Source organism: Cadophora gregata (assembly GCF_030347475.1).
Source record: "Cadophora gregata isolate MNR1 chromosome Unknown scaffold_34, whole genome shotgun sequence".
Lineage (NCBI taxonomy): Eukaryota > Fungi > Ascomycota > Leotiomycetes > Helotiales > Ploettnerulaceae > Cadophora > Cadophora gregata.
In genome coordinates, this window is record NW_026695957.1 from 3,211 (window position 1) to 18,325 (window position 15,115).

General features: G+C 28.6%; 3 non-coding genes across 3 annotated transcripts; all 3 read left to right on the top strand.

Annotated features, from left to right (window-relative positions):
* The first annotated feature begins 7,944 nt into the window (after nucleotides 1-7,944).
* On the top strand, nucleotides 7,945-8,015 carry ONS95_009668. The gene has a single exon. It is a non-coding gene; the product is annotated as a tRNA-Arg (tRNA).
* A 1,373-nt stretch (nucleotides 8,016-9,388) lies between these two features.
* ONS95_009669 lies at nucleotides 9,389-9,459 on the top strand. Its single transcript has one exon. It is a non-coding gene; the product is annotated as a tRNA-Arg (tRNA).
* Nucleotides 9,460-12,513: 3,054 nt separating this feature from the next.
* Nucleotides 12,514-12,585, top strand: ONS95_009670. Its single transcript has one exon. It is a non-coding gene; the product is annotated as a tRNA-Val (tRNA).
* Nucleotides 12,586-15,115: the final 2,530 nt, after the last annotated feature.

The following is a 15,115-nucleotide window of genomic DNA, read 5'->3' on the forward strand; positions in this document are numbered from 1 at the left end:
GAAGCAGCAGGAGGTGGTGACCCTATTTTATACCAGCATCTTTTCTGATTTTTCGGTCAACAATGGCCCGTAGATAAAGTAATTTATTTAATGACATGGACTATATGCTGGAACTCCTATTACTCATTAATGAGTACTTTATTAATAAGTGGTGTATTATTAACATATTGTTTTAAACATCCCTATAAAGTGAAAACCTTATTATTGTCGGACAATCAGCAGGTAACAAAAGGATTTAATTTCCAAGTAGGAACCTCAGAGACTACACGTCCATTATCCTCTATAGTTAAACCTGGTTTACAGGATAAATCCGGACCCCTAAGTGACAAAGCATGAAATGAATGGTTAGCTGGTCTTATAGACGGAGATGGTTCTCTTCTATTAAGTAAAGCAGGCTATCCTAGTTGTGAAATCACTATGGGTTTATCGGATGAACATGCTTTAGCTATCATTAAACAAAAACTGGGTGGATCCATAAAATTAAGATCTGGTGTAAAAGCCCTTAGATATAGACTACATAATAAAAAGGGCATGGTAGATCTTATTCATAGAATAAACGGTAATATTAGACAAACGTCAAGAATTAAACAGTTAGAATCTATTTGTTTAAACTTAGATATAAAAATCAAATATGCTGATTCAATTACTATTGATAATGGCTGATTTTCAGGGTTTTTTGATGCAGATGGTACGATTACTTATTCTATTAAAAATAGTATACCTCAACTAACTATATCTGTAACTAATAAATTATTAGTCGACGTTATTCCTTTTAAAGATATTTTAGGTGGTAATATTTATTTTGATAAAAGTCAAAATGGTTATTATAAATGATCTATACAAGGACGAAACGACATCGAAGCATTTAAGTCTTATATCTTTAAGTATCCATCTTTTTCAAATAAAAAACAAAGGTTATTTTTAATTGATAAATATTTTGAGCTAAAAGACCTTAAGGCTTATTCTGCTTCACCTGAAAGTATGTTAGGTAAAGCGTGAACCAAGTTTAATAATAAGTGAAACAACAGAGGATAAAGATAGAGTCCCATTAAAGATATATTTATCTTTAATCGCATCCAGAGGTTTACATTTTAATTATACCAGGATTCGGTATAATAAGTACTACAATATCTGCTAGCTCTAACAAGAGTGTGTTCGGATATTTAGGAATTTAATAAGCCTTAAGCAAGTTTAGCATAGTTCGACAGTGTCAAACTCCGGGGAAGCCCTAAAGCTCTAGTAACCAAAGTTGTATTGGAAACGATATGACCGGCCTGATTAATGACTCAGGGTATGGTAATATCATTAGAGATAGACGAAAGAAAAATGGGTGATCGCGGATCTAAATCAGGCATTAAAGTGAATATATATGTCTGTAAAAGAGCAACGAGTAGACGGCACTGAATATATGTTTTTATATTTAAGGTGTACTCTAGTAGCCTCGAAAGGGGGTTTACATCTGAAAAGTTAAAATTGTATTTTTTTTATATAAGAAAGTAAGATGTAATTAAATTTATACGTTAGCTTAGCCTCTATTTAGCATATACAAAACGTTAAATTACTAATATTAGTATACAAACCTAATACTTTTAGTCTAAATTATATTTTTCTTATTTTTTCTTTTTTATTTTTTCTTAGCTGTCTTGTACTATTTACACATATTTGCCTTATTCACAACTTTCGCGTTGCAAATATAATAAGTAGAGAAAATTGAATAAATAGTCTGATCCATTTTGAAAAAAATGGCGGTTAAAAGTATAATATATTGCTTTTAACTTAACACAATATGAAACTAGTTTCAAAGAACAAAATCTTGGATAATTGAAAAAGCTACGCTAGGGATAAACAAGTTATTGTCCCATAATATTTATGATATTTATAGTAAATATTATATTAATTGGGTTAATTTCAAGAAAGACTTAAAATAAGTTAACTTGAAGCGAATTTTACTTCAAATAGTAAAAACGTTCAACGACTATAAGGTTTGTTTGGTTAAATAATACCATAATACCTTAATAAGAATCCAACAATTTTCTCTTTCTTTATAATATTTTAAAGTTAGGTTGTTTTAAATTTGTAATTTAAAAATAATTTAACAAATTAATAATTAATATAAATTATATTAATGAAATAGACTTAATCCTAGATTAAAGGTTAAGCAAAATTAGATATAAAATGAAATAGCATGGACAAAAAATTATTTAGAAAAGAACTAGATAAATTGCTGGAAAAAGGTGATTCTTTTAATAATTCATCACAAAAGTATGCAAAAATGTTAGAGGATAAAAATAAATTTAATAACTTAAAAAAAATAGAGTCAGATAAATTAGAAAAATTTTATTATAAATACTCACATTATATAGATGATAAAAAGTCTGAAGAAGTAATTAAAATATTTGATAATAGTGAAAAATTTGAGCTCCTATTAATGGAAAAGTTTAATAAATTGAACATAACCACACTTGAAGAATATCAAAAGGCATTGAAAATAGCCAATTTAACGTTCAGTAATAAGATTAAAACTTTTAATACTATATATGACTTAATAAATAAAGGTTTAAATATAAAAGTTTCAAATGGTACTATAGATCCTCTAGAAGCTAAATTATTTAAAATAGAATTGGATAAAAGAAATATTGAAAGGGATACTTTTTTAAATTTAAAAGAATCTCGGTTCAAAGAATTTTCTAATTTAAATTTTGAAAGTAATGTATCTGAATTACCTAAACCTTTAAATAAAGAGATTATTTCTCCTGCAAAAAGTGTTAGTTCTCCGGATATAAATACTGTAGAAACATCTAACGCTAATAAAGAAGTAAGTGAAGAAGTCTATGAAATAGCTAAAGAAATATTAAGTATGTTTTTATAATCTTTTGTAGTTTATACATATTGTTATGTAGGCTGAAGACGGAAGACGGGTATATGCTATGATGTCAATTGGTGTATTAGGTTTTGTTGTTTGAAGTCATCACATAGAAAAATGAATATTGGTCGTTCATTAATGTGTGTAAGAGGAGCCAAACTCCGGGGAAGCCCTAAAGCTCTAGTAACCAAAGTTGTATTGGAAACGATATGACCGGCCTGATTAATGACTCAGGGTATGGTAATATCATTAGGGATAGACGAAAGAAAAATGGGTGATCGCGGATCTAAATCAGGCATTAAAGTGAATATATATGTCTGTAAAAGAGCAACGAGTAGATGGTTCTCCAGTTTTTAATTTAAGTTAATATTATACGTAGTACTAGTTTTCAACTTATACTATTAACCTTACTCTTTAAGGTAAAATAAGGAGTTTATTAACTGTAAGGTGTACTCTAGTCACCGGGAAACCGGCTTTAGGGCGAAATAACACTTAAGTAACCCTAAATTAAAGATACTGCATTAGCCTGTCTGTAAAGTTAAAAAGTTTTTGTCTTATAAAAAAAAATATAAACCCGAAGTAATTATCCTAACACGTAGAGCAGGAACAATCTAATTATATATCATAATAAAAAAAAAGCTTTTTAATAAAAGATATTCTGTAGTTGCTCCTTATTGATTAGGGGATACAGATCGGTACTCAACCTTCAGGCGAAAGGGTATAGGAGTAGATTACGACTTTTTTCTTTTTAATAGGACTAATATGTAGACGGTATACTGTAGGTTTAGATGTAGATACTAGAGCTTATTTCACAGCTGCTACATTAATTATTGCTGTACCTACCGGTATTAAAATATTCAGTTGGTTAGCTACTTGTTACGGAGGATCTTTACATTTAACACCATCAATGTTATTTGCTTTAGGTTTCGTATTCATGTTCACCATAGGAGGGTTAATAATCCACTTAGCTCTCCCTTTAAAGATCACCATATGCTGGGAACTTCTGACAATTATGCTACTATATATAGTAAAAATGTATAATTTTGAACAATCAGCAGGTAACCAAAAGATAAGTAAAATTATCTGAGTAGGTACCTCAGAGACTAAACGTGGTCCTCATAATATTTTTATGAGAAGATATAGTCCATGAAATAATAATATATTAACTTATAATAAAATAAGTACTGTACGTGCTTATTCAACAAAAAAACAAGATTGCATTGAAGATTTAAACTCTTTAAAGGTATACAATAACTTTAAAGAAGACAGAAAAAAAATCCTGATAGAACAGAAAGATAAGTCTGGTGTTTATTGCCTGATAAATAACATAAATGGACATTCTTATGTTGGAAGTTCTATCAATCTCTCAGCTAGATTTAAAAATTATTTAAATAAAGCCTTTCTTAAGGCTAATCAAAATAGAAATATGCCTATTATAAAAGCCTTACTTAAGTATGATCAGTCTAACTTTTCTGTACATATATTAGAGTATGCAGAAGCTAATGTTTTAACTATAAGAGAAACTTCTTATATAACGTCTGTAATACCTTATTATAATGTTTTAAAACAAGGTTATTCTTCTTTAGGTTATAAACATACAGAAGAGACTAAAGTATTGTTATCTCAATTAGCTAAAAATAGAACACACAGTGAAGCTACTAAAGGGTTAATAGCCAAAGCTTTAACAGGTGAAAATAATCCTTTTTATAATAAAAGTCATTCTATGGAAAGCAAAGTGAGAATGGCTGAGGCTCAAAGTGCTTATCCTGTTTATGTTTATAATTCACATAAAGAATTATTGGTTATATTTCCTTCTGTTTTAACTTTAGCTAAACTTATCAAAAGCAACCATACTACAATTGTTTCATATATAGAAAATCAAACCTTATTCAGAGGAGAGTGATATTTTACTAATTTACCTTATAATATTTATGATTACCCTATGCTGGAGGAATGAACAGGTAAAGATTGTAAGGCACTAGTTTTAGATATGTGTAATAAAAGTCACATTAAAAAAGCTGTGTTTGTGTATGATAAAGATAAAAAGTTTTTAGCAAAGTTTGATGGAGTAACTGAGGCTCAAAGAAATTTAAATATAAATCATGCTACCATTAAAAAATATGCTAATTTAGGTGGCATATATCTTGGTTATATTTTTAGTTATATAAGATTATAAGTTAATATATATTATTCGTAAGTGGAGTTGTTTTAGCTAACGCTTCTCTTGATATTGCATTCCACGATACTTACTACGTTGTTGCTCATTTCCACTACGTTTTAAGTATGGGTGCTGTTTTTGCTCTATTTAGTGCATGATATTTCTGAATACCTAAAATGTTAGGTTTAGATTATAATAGAATGTTAGGTAAAGTACATTTCTGATTACTTTTCATAGGGGTTAATGTAACATTCTTCCCTCAACATTTCTTAGGATTACAGGGAATGCCTAGAAGAATTAGTGATTACCCTGATGCTTTTGCAGGGTGAAATTTAATCAGTAGTTTTGGAAGTATCATTAGTGTTGTCGCTACATGATTATTCTTATATATAGTTTATGTTCAGTTAGTTGAAGGTAAAGCCGCAAGCAGATACCCTTGATTAACTCCACAATTCTATAGTGATAGTCTACAAACATTATTAAATAGAAGTTACAATAGTTTAGAATGAGCCTTAAGTAGTCCACCGAAACCTCACGCATTTGTGAGTTTACCTTTACAAAGTTCTCTGTCACCTAAATCAACGCAAGAAAGCTCTTTTATTTAGGTCGTCATCTTGTAAAAGCGTATCCTGTTATTATAGGTGGTAAAGGCAATTTTCTTTTTACACATAAAGGTCGTAAGATCTTTGACGCAAGTTCGGGTGCGGCTGTTTCTTGTCTAGGTTACAATAATCATAAAGTCATTCTTGCAATAACTAAACAAATAAAAACAGGAGTACCCTATCTGGCTTCTACGTTTTGATCTAGTGGAGTTGTCGAAGCTTTGTGCTACGAACTTATCAAGAGTACTGGTGGAAAAATGAGCAAAGTCTATTTGACTGGATCAGGTTCTGAGGCAATGGAGGCTGCTATCAAGCTGGCTCGCCAATACTTTTATGATCAAGACAATAAAACTAGCCGTTTCAATTTCATAGCTCGTAGGGGTTCATACCACGGTAATACTATTGGAGCTTTGGGTATATCAGGACATGTTGATCGTAGAGCACCTTACATACCATTACTTATGAGAAATGTTCACCATATTTCTTCGTGTAATCCTTATAGACAGCGGTTAAAAGGTGAATCTGATGCAGCTTTCGTAGTGAGAAAAGCTGAGGAACTAGAGGCAAAATTTATAGAGTTAGGTCCGCATACTGTCATCGGATTCATAGCCGAGCCAATAGTGGGTGCCGCTCTAGGGTGTGTACCCTATGTTCCAGGTTATCTTGAAGCAATGCGAGAAGTTTGTCATAAACATGGGGCTCTTTTTATACTTGATGAAGTTATGTGTGGAATGGGTCGTACTGGCACTCTGCATGCATGGCAAGCAGAGGGTATTGTACCTGACATTCAAACGATGGGTAAAGGACTTGGTGCAGGGTATCAACCGATAGCTGCTTTAATGGTAAATGAAAAAATTATCAAGGTGCTAATTAAGGGTAGTGGACAGTTTATACATGGACAAACATACCAAGGTATGCCTATACAAGCTGCAGCTGCTCTTGAGGTTTTACGAATCATCAAGGAAAAAAATTTACTGGACAATATTAATAAACAGGGTGCTTATTTAGAAAGCCGATTAAAAGCTGCGCTGGCTGACCATCCTAATGTAGGAGACATTAGGGGTCGGGGTCTTTTCTGGGGTCTAGAATTTGTTAAAGATAAAAAAACCAAAGAGCCTTTCGAACGTAGATTTAACATTGCGAACAAAATATTAGATTTGGCAATATCATCCAAATTCAACATGACAGTTTATCCTGGTACAGGTACTGTCGATGGTGTACGTGGAGACCATATTATTATTGCTCCTTCATATATAATAAGGAAAAAGGATGTAGATCATATCGTAAATGTTATCTCAGCTGTTGTTAATATTGTTTTCGAACAAATTAACAATGATAGTAAATAGTGGTATAGGTTTATAAAGTTTTTATTTTAACAAAATACTTTGATTATTAATAAAAGTAATAATTAAATAATGCTAGAGGGAACCCCTTTGATTATGGTGTATTATGCTTTTACAAGATGAAATTTAATGAGTCTTTTTGGTTATATTATTAGCGTGATTACTACATGGATAATTTTAAATCTTAGTATAAATAATGATATAATTCTAGTTTTTAATTATTAAACATGTGCGTATAAAGACATCTTTTATTTAACCACCCAGATCTAACCTATACAAAATTTTATTGTTTGTTTTATTTAATTTTATTCGCTATTATTTTTAGATTAGCTTATAAAGTCTAATGTTTCTGGATGTATATATTATGTTGATTAATTCCGTATTAGTCTATATAATATATACAATAGGTATATGCGGTAAATGGTTTTACCTTTTGATCTTAGATCTTAAACCAGAGGTTCGATCCCTTCGTATTCCTATATTTTAGGGCATCGTTTGCTTTTTACGAAGCAAAACAAAAAACTATTATAACAAAAATTTTTATTTAAGATATTTAAATTAAATTCTATTAACATGGATATAATAGAAACTATATATGCTTCAAATTTTATATTATATTTTTAACAAGCAACTTAAACTTATAGATATTTTCTCTATAAAAAAAAAACATAAAAGGTGATACAAGCAGCAAAAATTATTGGAACAGGTTTAGCAACCACAGGCCTTATAGGTGCCGGTGTAGGTATTGGTGTAGTTTTCGGTGCATTAATATTAGGTGTTGCTAGAAATCCTTCTTTAAGAGGTCAATTGTTTTCTTACGCTATATTAGGTTTTGCATTTGCAGAAGCCACTGGTTTATTCGCTTTAATGATGGCTTTTTTATTATTATATGTTGCTTAAGTGCAATCATAATAATATTATATTATACAATTTATATGAATTCGTATATTATATTCATGTTATTAAATATAACATAAACTCTTATTAGCTTAATGGTAAAGCAGGATATTCCTAATATCTTGATCTAAGTTCAAGTCTTAGATAAGAATTTTATTATAAAGTTGCTTATTACAATTTTTATGAGGTAGCAAAACGAAACCTTATTAGTAATGGTCGAGTAATGTACATTCGAAAATAGTAAAATTAAGTTGTATTAGTAATGGTTGAGTAATGTAATTTCGAAAATAGTAAAAAATACATTATTAGACCATTACACTTAAAAAAAGATGAAAACAAAATTATATCTAATGGTACAAAATACAACGGCAACTTTTACATTAGCAAAATTTTGTGGAGCTATTTTAACTGTTACATTTATAGCGGCGATTAAATATTTAATTTCGGGTAGTTTTCATATAGAATATTGTGATTTTTTCAACAATATAGCTATAGGATTATTAGGTTGAACCTTTAACACAGGTATAATAGGTTTATTGTCGGAATATTTAGGTATAAAAGGTATTAATTTCAACTTAAAACAGTTTTTATTTGGCATGGATACTATGGATTTAGGTGAGAGATCTTCTGTCGAAGTTATTAAACCTAAGTTATACAATGCTATGGAAGTTGACTCAGATTCGGGTTCAGGTCTAAAGCCTGATAAAGGTAAAGGTGTAGATAGAGAATTACATCCCAATTACGATAGAAATAGGGGTGGAAGTTCTGGAATCTTTAGAAGTGATATAGGATCTATGGTATTTCCTATTTCTGTATACACACCTAATAAAACTATTGTTCCGCCTGGGTTTAACGTTCCTGGTGGTGAAGTACCTATACAGGATGAAATATGTAAACATATTGATTATAATTCACATATACTTAACCAATTTAAGAGAATGGATCTAAAAACAGCCGTAGAACATAAAAATTTATATTTAAAGTTTATACGAATTTTAGACAGAAAAATGGCTTACGCACAAAGTGTTTATATAAAAATACCTACAATACCTACGACGGAGTACGAATTTAATCTAAAGAATCAAATAGAGAGTGACCTAGAACGTTTCAACAGAGATAAAGTAAGGTCAGAAGCCAAAGCTACTCTGCTTAATTCTAGAATACAATTTCTAGAAGCTCAAATGAATAATAATAATAATAATAATTAGTTTGATGTTTTATAAATAACTTTAAATATTTATCTTGGTTAGTTTGTACAAAAATTTAGGTTTGTTGGTGTATATCTTATATACATAGTTAAGGATAGCAACTTATATATAATTTATACATCAGGGATATGCAGTAGATGGTTCTACGTTTTGATTGCAGATCTTAAATATGGGGTTTGATTCCTCCATATCCCTTATAATACTTATTTAAACCTGCTTTAAATTCATATTTTTACATTTACATGTGTTTTAGCTTACATATGCGTAAAATATTTACTTAGATTATTTACTATATTTATATATATAAATTATTTTATCTCTTATTAGCTCAATGGTAGAGCAGGATACTTCTAATATCTTGATCTAAGTTCAAGTCTTAGATAAGAATAGTTATACATAAAATATTAAATAATAATAGATAAATTGTAGTAAAGTATAAATATATTTATTAATATAAATATTCTTTATACTTAGTGAAAAATTTATTTTTAACCTTATGGTTTAATCTAATAAAATAATTTATTAATTATTTTATATAGATTAAATATAAAAAAGAAAAAAAAATGATTAATCAATGTTATATATACCAACTTTAATTTCCGTTCTAGAAGTATTACTAGTAACTGTGCCTGTCTTATTAACTGTAGCTTATGTAACCGTAGCCGAAAGAAAAACTATGGCTAGTATGCAAAGAAGATTAGGTCCTAATATAGTAGGGTACTATGGTTTATTACAAGCATTTGCTGATGCCTTAAAACTGCTACTAAAAGAGTATGTTTCACCTACACAAGCTAATTTAGGTTTATTTTTTCTTGGTCCTGTTATAACTTTAATATTTTCATTATTAGGTTATTTAGTTGTACCCTATGGGCCTGGTTTATCCTTAAGTGATTTCAATTTAGGTATACTTTATATGTTAGCTGTTTCTTCTCTATCGACGTATGGTATATTACTAGCAGGTTGAAGTGCTAACAGTAAGTATGCTTTTTTAGGTTCACTTAGAAGTACCGCACAATTAATTAGCTATGAATTAATATTAAGTTCAGCTATATTACTTGTTGTTATGTTAACAGGTAGTCTAAATCTTACTGTTAATATTGAAGCTCAAAGAGCTATATGATTTATAATACCTCTATTTCCTGTTTTTATAATATTCTTCATAGGATCTATAGCGGAAACTAACAGAGCACCCTTTGATTTAGCCGAAGCAGAATCAGAACTTGTTAGTGGATTTATGACAGAACACGCTGCTGTTGTATTCGTATTCTTTTTCTTAGCTGAATATGGTAGTATTGTTTTAATTTGTATATTAACTAGTATATTATTCTTAGGTGGTTATCTTTATGATTATTTACCTTTGTTTACATTAATGCAATATATAAATTTTGAATATTATATAAATAATTTACATAATGAAAGCTTATTCTCTGGTCCTTTAATAGAAGGATTATTATATGGTTTAACTTTAGGTGTAAAATCATGTACTATGATTTTTATTTTCATATGAGCTAGAGCCTCATTTCCTAGAATACGATTTGATCAATTAATGTCTTTTTGTTGAACTATATTGTTACCTATTGTTATTGCCTTTGTTATACTTGTACCCTGTATACTATATAGCTTTGAAATAATACCCAGTAATATTTCTTTATTGTAAAAAAATTTCATTAACTTTATGTTTTAATTAAATTAATAAAATCAATAAAAACTTTTAATAGGTATAATATATTTAAAATTTTATTTTAGCGCGGTTTACCTTATAGTTATATATGGTATTAGTAAAGATTAAATTTAATATTTAATCCTGAGGGAAATTTGTGTTTTTTTTTTTTTATAAATTATGTTACTTACACTTTTATTATTAATTCCTATACTGGGTGTATTTACTATATCCACAGGTATGTCTTACGAATTGTCTTTTTTAAACATTAATCGTATTAAAACAATAGCCTTAAGTACTTCTATCGTAAACCTTATAGTATCATTAATTATATTTATACTGTTTGACTTCAGTAGTAACCAGTTCCAGTTTGTACAAGAATATCATGAAATTAGTTCTTTTGATTTTTATTTAGGCTTAGATGGTTTGTCTATATATTTTGTTCTGTTGACAACTATTATCACACCAATTGCATTATTAAGTAATTGGAATTCTATAAATGAAAATGTGAGATCATTTGTAATAATAATTTTATTGTTAGAATCATTATTGTTAGCTGTATTTTTAGTATTAGATATATTATTATTTTATATTTTTTTCGAAAGTATATTACCACCGTTATTTATACTAATAGGTTTATTTGGATCAAGTAATAAAGTAAGGGCTAGTTTTTATCTATTTTTATACACTTTATTTGGTTCATTATTCTTATTATTATCTATATTAGCTATGTCTTCTATAATGGGTACAACAGATTTTGATGCTTTATACAAAACTAATTTTAATTATTCAACACAATTATTTTTATTTTATGGTATATTTATAGCATTCGCTGTAAAAACACCTACGATATTCTTAAATACTTGATTATTAAAAGCTCATGTAGAGTCACCCCTAAGTGGTAGTATAATATTAGCTGCTATTGTGCTTAAGCTAAGTTTATATGGTATTTTCAGATTAATATTACCTTTATTACCTAAAGCTTCTTTAGATTATACATATATTATATATCTTATCGGTGTTATTACTATTATATATGCTAGTTTTAGTACTTTAAGAACAATAGATATCAAAGAACTTATAGCTTATAGTTCTGTATCACACGCAGCTGTTTACCTTATCGGTGTATTTAGTAATACTATACAAGGTATAGAAGGTGGTATAGCTTTAGGTTTAGCACACGGTTTTGTTTCTAGTGGTTTATTTATTTGTGCTGGAGGTGTATTATATGATAGATCTGGAACTAGGTTAATTAGTTTCTACAGAGGTATTGCTCAGATAATGCCATTATTTTCTATCTTATTCTTCATTTTATCTTTAGGTAATTGTGGAGTTCCTCTTACTTTAAATTTTGTAGGTGAATTTATGTCTCTTTATGGTGTATTTGAAAGATTACCTTTACTAGGTGTATTTGCTAGTTCATCTATAGTGTTTTCTGCTGCATATACTATATATATGTTTAACAGAATAGCTTTTGGAGGATCTTTCAGTAAATTTTTCGAAGCTAACATAAGTGATGTTAATAAACGTGAATTTTTTATATTACTTACATTAGTGATATTTACAGTTGTATTGGGTGTATATCCTGCTCCAATTTTAGACGGTTTACATTACTCCGTTTCATCTTTAATATACAATAGTTAAATCTGAAGATTATATAAAAAAATCTTTAACATTAATGTTAAATAAAAACTATAAGTAGCTGTAAAAACCCACATAATATGCTAGGTTTATATTTTTCAAATATAGATATTTATTACTATTAAAATAATATAAACTATAAAGGGATTAGCTTAATGGTAGAGCAACCGTTTTACACACGGTAGGCTAGGTGTTCAAGTCACCTATTCCTTAATCTTTTATATATAGTAATATATGTAAAGGAAAATTTACATGTGTCAGAATAATCTTTATATTTAATTATATAATAATGTAAAAATAGATAACTATAACATTGAAAAATATAAAAAATATAATATGCCACAATTAGTTCCATTCTATTTTATAAATCAGGTAACATTTGCTTTTATATTACTTGTAATTATGATATACGTATTTTCTAAATTTATATTACCAAGATTTGTACGATTATTTATTACTAGAATATTTATAAGTAAATTATAATATTTATTATAATTTCTCTCTTTTCTGTTATGTTAAACGTCATATTTAACCCTTATAGGTTTATAAACAAATATAACGTTTAACATATAGATTCAAAGTACCTCGTAATTAAAAATTTAAGCATATATAAAAAGGTTATAATATAGGTTTAAAGTTATTCGCAATTAAAGTTTTAGTCTATAAAAAGGATTAAGTTAGAATATATCAATAAAAATAAAAAAGTAAACTAGCAAATGTCTAATTTAGCTTATACAACAATCACAAGTCCCTTAGATCAGTTTGAAATTAGGAACTTATTAAGTTTAGATGCCCCTATATTCGGTAATTTACATATATCATTAACTAATATAGGATTATATTTAACAATAGGTGCTTTCTTTGTATTAACATTGAATGTTTTAGCTACTAATTATAATAAAGTTGTAAGTAATAGTTGATCAATAAGTCAAGAAACCATTTATGCCACTATACATAGTATAGTAACAAACCAAATAAACCCTACTAAAGGACAAATATATTTCCCTTTTATCTATACTTTATTTATATTTATATTAGTAAATAATTTAATTGGTATGGTACCCTACAGTTTTGCCTCAACAAGTCATTTCATATTTACTTTTGCTCTTAGTTTTACTGTAGTGTTAGGTGCAACTATATTAGGTTTCCAAAAACACGGTTTAGAATTTTTTTCTTTATTAGTGCCTGCAGGTTGTCCTTTAGCATTATTACCTCTATTAGTATTAATAGAGTTTATATCATACTTATCTAGAAATGTTTCTTTAGGTCTTAGATTGGGTGCCAACATATTAAGTGGTCATATGTTATTAAACATTTTAGCAGGATTTACATATAACATTATGACTTCTGGATTTATTTTCTTCTTTTTAGGTTTAATACCTTTAGCATTTATAATAGCCTTTTCAGGTTTAGAATTAGGTATTGCCTTTATACAAGCTCAAGTATTTGTAGTTTTAACTAGTAGTTATATTAAAGATGCTTTAGATTTACATTAATCTATAGTAAATATATAAATTTTTTTTATACCTTTTACTGTGCTAAACTGTATAAATAATAAAGTATGTTTTTGTGATACTAATAGTACAAGTGCTATATTTAGTATAGTATAGGAAAGTCCGGTGCTTATTGAATGTCAACACCTAAAAATGAGTGTTGGGTAAAAACTTGAGTGTTAAATAGAAAATATTTAATATCTTTCTATAGTTCAAAAAACTATAGGTAAATGTATGTAAAACAAATAATAAAAAACAACGATATAAAATAACAACAATAAAAAAAAAATCAACATATCAAAAAAAAATATATACAGTAAAAGAATATTAATGAGAACGCAAGCTTGACATTAGGCCTTATTATAGACTAATAACTATAACAGGATCCGGCTTAAAATTATCCAAAAACAAAAAAAATATCTTAATAAAAAAAAAATTTTTTTTTATTAATTAAGTTAAGATGTATTAGTAATGGTATAGTAATGTACTTCTTAAATTAGTAAAAGTTTATATTTTCTATACCTATAAATTGAGTTTGATGATGGCTCTGAATGAACGCTGTCCAAGTGCTTGACACATGCTAATCGAACGTCTAATCTAATTAATGATTTTTTATCATCTATTTCATTAGAAGTGGTGTACAGGTGAGTATATAACATTTTGGCTGCCTTAAAGTAAGGTTTATAAATACCTTATAATCGCAATGAAAGGAACTAAACTTCCGCTTTAAGAGGACAATAAGTGTTTCGGATAGGTAGTAGTTAAAGTAATGGTTTAACTAGCTTAAAATTCCGTAGTCGAGGCTGAGAGGTCGATCGATCACATTGGGTCTGAAAAAACCCCAATACGTATAGTACAGCAGTGGGGAATCTTGGTCAATAGCCTAACGGCTGAACCAGCAACTTGGGGGAATGAATAGCTTCCGCTAGTTATTTTGGCTGTTTAATTAATTATATACAAAACTTCTGATTTTGTATATAAAAGATTATTCATTTTGATCTTTTTTTGCTGCCGTTGTGGGATCAATTAATTTACCACTCACCGCAAGGCGCGAGGAAGTAATACTTCAGTGGACAAAGTAATATCGATTTTATCGAATAAAGTTCTAGATAGGATACTGATTATGACAATTTCCTGTCTATATGTCTTGACCAAATTACGTGCCAGCAGTCGCGGTAATACGTAGAAGACTAGTGTTATTCATCTTTAGTAGGTTTAAAGGGTACCTAGACGGTATAATTAGTCTTTAA